General features: G+C 60.9%; 1 protein-coding gene across 3 annotated transcripts in view; it reads right to left on the bottom strand.

Moving 5' to 3' along the window:
- LOC113211296 (uncharacterized) overlaps positions 1-5,023 on the bottom strand; it is a 29,691-nt gene that overhangs the window by 14,416 nt on the left and 10,252 nt on the right. The gene's annotated exons all lie outside the window — the stretch shown is intronic.

Raw genomic sequence — 5,023 nt, 5'->3', positions numbered from 1 at the left:
GGGGGGGGGAGACAGAGACGGGCGAGGAGAAGGCAGGAGAGGGGGAGGGGGTAGAGGGGCGTCAAAGTTAAACTGGGAACAAAGACGCGACGAGACTCGGACGGACCCGCCCTGTAACCGCACACCCCTCAAAGTGCCGCTCGTGCCGTGGAGCAGAGCGCCGGGTGCAAACTGCAAACTGCGCTTGGCGCTATGGGCGTACGGAATCGTCCAGAAAGTACACATCCGTTTTTATCTCAAAGTCATTCGGCAAATTGTACTGGACCTCGGCGCCTGCAAGACTCGGGGTAGGCCACCCCGCAGTACTCGCATGCATTGCAGGCAAGATGTTGCCTACGCGACAGGCGCTACGAGAGCTTGCATAGGCTCAACTTGACAGGCTCAAGACGGAGAATGACGCACGAACTTCCTGGATGATCCATATGCAGTGCAGTGGTTACTAGCAAAATGCCACGGCCGAGCGCCCTGTGGCGAGGAGAAGTGAGGGAGGGAGGGGGGGAGGGGTCACTTTGCCCTACGGCAGAAACAGTCTTGGGGACTGTCTAAAATACTTTCTGTGAATGTGTCCGTCCTAGAGACACCCCGGTGCCGTCCGGCCCTGGGCGGAAGCGGTGCCCGCCGCGCCATCACCACCGAGGAGCGTCGACGCCGAGGGTTACATGTGCTGAAGACACCCGCGCCCCGCCTCGCGTTACCCGAGGGAAAGACCACGGGAAGAGGAGAGGAGAGAGGAGACAGGATGCTGCTCCTGCTGCTGCCGCTGCCGTTACTCGCCGGGCAACCTGTCCACGCCGTGCCTCGCCACGGCGAGACGGGGCGGGGCGGGGCGGGGGCCAGCGGGAGCAGCAGGACCGTGTATCTAAGTGACTCCTCCTCGGCACCACCCCCTTCGCCCCTCTTCCCTCCTTGCTGCTAGAGAGACAGAAATACATCCATGTTCAGATAAAAGCTTGCCTGGTGTGTGCATCGGCGGCAGGGACGACAGGACGAACGCGGCGGTGTCCCTTGCCCCGCAACGAGGGTTTCACCGAAGCGGAAACACACAGTCGCGAGTTCAAACACTGGCGCCCTTTGTGCGATCACGTGTGTGTGTGTGTGTGTGGCTCGTTCTACGTGCAATGAGAGGCGCCGACAGGACGGTCATTAGCATTCGGGGGGGCTCTTGTTCTCTGTTTCGCTAAGCGCGGCAAACAGAAACACGAGAAAATACGAAAACAACAAAAAAGAAACCGCGCCTGCCCACCGGAAACGGAAGACACGGGCAGGGGGGGGGGAGGCGGAACATTGTCCGCGGCCTTGCCATTCGCCCTCTTCCTCCTCCCACCCGCCCCCGCAACCATCTCGATGATTGCGATCTTGGTCTGGGTCGGGATCCTTTGTTCTGGACGTCGAAGAGTGCGAGGAGGCGACGCGGTGGTCGAACTGACGCGTCTGCCACAGCAGGGGCAGGTGGGCGTTACGTCCGACTCTCTCGTCCGGGCTGTGGCTGCTGCACATGGGCTTTGTATCGTGTCGATTTCGCACCGATCGACGACGAGTACAAACCTCGTGAAGAATCCGGGTTGACGATAATACTCTTGCCGTAGCACCCGAGACATCCCTTTGTTGTTCACTCTTTGTTTTTCCTCTGTGTTTTTGCCTTTGTGTCGGTACTTGAGCTCGTATCGTATCACATTCAAAATCTCTGGATGCGCGATCAACACACAACACAGGAGGGCATGCAGGGCAACGTGTTTTGTTTTTCGGGTTCCTGTGTGTGTTTACTCGCTCGGTAGTTGCATAAATCTCGGGAGACAACGGCTCCTCCTAGGACGTGACGTCCCGACCGACCCGGGAGATGAGAAAATAAACCCTATCCGGCACGAGTGTAGAACACGTCTCATGAACACATGGACATGACAGAAAGTACGCGCCGCGAAAGGTTAAGGCTGCTGTGTGCCGTGCGCATTCGTAGTTAGGAGGGTTTACAACAGGCTGGGAGCAGCCCGGCATTCGCCGAGGCACTGCCTGGCAGCGCTGAGGTTAAGTCAGGCCGGCTGGCAGATTATGGGTATAATGCAATGCACGTCCGACATTTCACGAGACGAGCGGAACGAGACTGAAAACTGCCTTCATTTCGGTGTACAGTGGCCTGCTGAGCCGCAGCCGGAGCCAGAGCCGGACGCGCGTGTCCGGGGACTGGCGCCGGCGGGAGGCTGGAGGTAGTTCTCCTCCGCGCAAAGTCAAGATATTCCTAAATGCCATTCCCTCGAGTCGTGTCGTCATGTCGCGCAGGACAATCGCGTGTGATGTGTGAGGCCAAAGGAATGCGGGAGGAATGTAACGAACAGGAGCCTCGAGTCTTGCACACAAGAATAAGTACTAAACAGGGTGGCATATTTCCCAAAGCGCCGATTTGGGGACACCGCGTTTTATGCTCTACAGTTTTGCAAATTCAGCCCAGGCACGCCCGGCAAACGACAAAGTATGCTCCGCTGTCTAGCGCAGTTTAAGTACTGTATTACCTTTTCAGCTTGTCCACACAGCGTGGTGTGACTCTAAATCTTTCTTGTGCATGTGTGTGTGTGTGTCCTTCAGAGACGCTAGGCAACACACGCGTGGGTTGTCCACCAGGCGCCAGAGCAGAGCGCTCCCCGGTTCAGTTCCAGGACGCGACAGGACGCCGCGGCGGCGGCGGCGGCGGCCGGACGAGGTCGCCCCCCGGCCGGCCGGTCCGGGTCCGTCTGACCGTCCGGGGCAGGGCGTCCGGCCCGGGGGGAAAGTCGTCGAATGCATACGGCCAACGGCACGGGGTTGGCTGTTGCCGAGGCTGCTGCTGCTACTGCTGTCGCTAAGCCCCACGCCCCGCGCCGCCCCGTTCCGCCCCAGCAGCGCGCCCGGCGACGTCAAGCCAAGCAAGGCTCACGCCAACGGGCGCGCGCGGCGAGGCCCGAGTCCGACCGATAACCAAAACACTGCGCGGGGTCTGCAGCGTCAGCTGGGGGGTGGCGCGGGCCCGCGGGCCGGGCGGGCAGGGCGGCGGGGAGATGCACCGCGGGCTTCTGCAAAGAGGCGAGCCCGCGAGAGCGGCGGGCTCGAGAAGTGCACGCGCACCGCTCTGCCCGGCTCTGTCCGGCTCTGCCGCACGACCGCCTTCCAGGCGCGCAAGTACAAGCGCGCGGTATCGCCCCCCCCCAACGACGGCACCAGGCCATTAATTTCTTAGGCGCTGCTGCTGATAGTGTTCGAAGGCTGCCCGGCCTGTCGGAGGAAAACAGGCGGCGCCGTCGGCCGCGCGCCTGGCGACGTCAGGAGTGACGAGGACTGTGACGGGGAAGTGGCGGGGCGCAGTCGATGAGTTGGGCGGGGCTGGCCGCCGAAAGGAAAAGTCCTTCGCGGTAACGTCACCCGCGCACCGTTTGAATCTGTACAAACAATATTTGGTGAGCTAGTTTGTAGGCAGCTTATCAACTAATTTGTTGGTAAGTATTTAACAGGGCGCGACCAGTGGGCAGTGGCAACCTCATGCGTTACTATAGAACTCCCCTTCTCCTCCTTCCCCTCCTCCTCTTCCCCTCCTCCTCCTTCCCATCCTCCTTTTCTGCCTGTCACGCATGCTGTCTGTTATTAATCGTGCTTTATCTGCAGAATCGAGTAACTCTTCCTTTTAACTCACCCCGAGATGACGCATATGACAGATGCCATGTGTTTTGTTGGCGCAACCAACGGGGCTCTAGGCGCCGATAATCGTTCCCCGATTATAGTTTTATTTTTAGGGGAAACGCCATGGACGATAACGCATGGCCGGTATCGGCCGCTCAGCCCTGCCCTCCTTTGGGGGTTTTTCGGTGCTCCGTTATCCAGAGGACTAACAGATAACGTTTGGTGTATACGACCCTCACAATCCCCTCCGATCGTACGACGACGATGGGGCTGGGGCTGGTGCAGCTGACACCTTCACTCACACTTACTCATCTGGCCACGCATTCGCCCAGTCACTCACCCGCGGCCACTCTTCTCTCTTTCTCTCTCTCCGCAGCAGGCTTCTCGGCCCTCCCCGGCCGCCCCTCGCCACGGCCCCTCCCTGGTCTGGCCGAGGACAGAAATGGGTCCCTAACTCGGTCTGCATGGCGTGGCGTGGCGCGGAGCGGCGCGGCGCATGGCGGCACGGGCCGCGCGGTTGCCGTCACGTTAATTAAATGATTCCCCCGCATCTCGCTTGCCTCGTACCGCTCCGCCTCACTCTGGTTCTCTCCGCCTCAGCCCCGCCCCGCCCCGCCTCGTCCCGCGGCTCACGGCTCCACTACTCCTCGCTTCTCAGCTTCCGTCCCGTTTCGGACTCATTTCCATTTGCCCACACGCCCTCGCGCAAAAATAAAGGTCGACGCCCACGCCACGCGGAACACCACACTACGGCACAGCAGCGCCGGCAGGGCTACGATACTGCTGTTCCTTTGCTGCTGCGGCCGGCGGCACTCGACGAAGGACTCGACGAGGGACTCTAGGAGGAACTCACGGGCCGTGGCGTGAGCTGGGACAGGCAGGGCAGGTAGTTGTTGAGGGGCTTCTGTCGTCGTGCCATGCACCGCCGCCGCAGTCCCGCCGACTCGCCATTTTGTGGGTCACGCCTTCCTCCTTCACGCCGCCCCCGCCCGCCCCCGCACGCCCCTCCCTCGCCTTGCGGGGCAACGTCTTTCCTCTTTCACTCTCGTTATCCGCCGCCTTTGAATGTGGCACGGCGCGTCGGGGCCGGGCCGGGCCGGGCCGGGGCCACGCCGCAGGGTGCTGTGGCGAAGACGGCCCCCGTACCGGTGGGGTTGTATCGTACTTCAGGGATGTTATATTCGTGGGCTGGGCGCACTGTACACCGCGCTCGTCTCTCCGTGTCCTTCCTTTGGGTCCCTTGTTGCAATACACAGACAACTGCGGCAGTGCGGCTATGGGCAAGCTAGACACGCATTACGCATGTATATCCCATCACCTGCAGCCTAGACGCCTTGCGGTATAGGCCACCACGGCCATGCTGGACATACGTGCTAAGCAC

The sequence above is a fragment of the Frankliniella occidentalis genome, unplaced genomic scaffold, assembly GCF_000697945.3.
Source record: "Frankliniella occidentalis isolate FOCC.00 unplaced genomic scaffold, Focc_3.1 Scaffold169, whole genome shotgun sequence".
NCBI lineage: Eukaryota > Metazoa > Arthropoda > Insecta > Thysanoptera > Thripidae > Frankliniella > Frankliniella occidentalis.
This window is presented reverse-complemented; position numbering and strand designations above follow the sequence as displayed.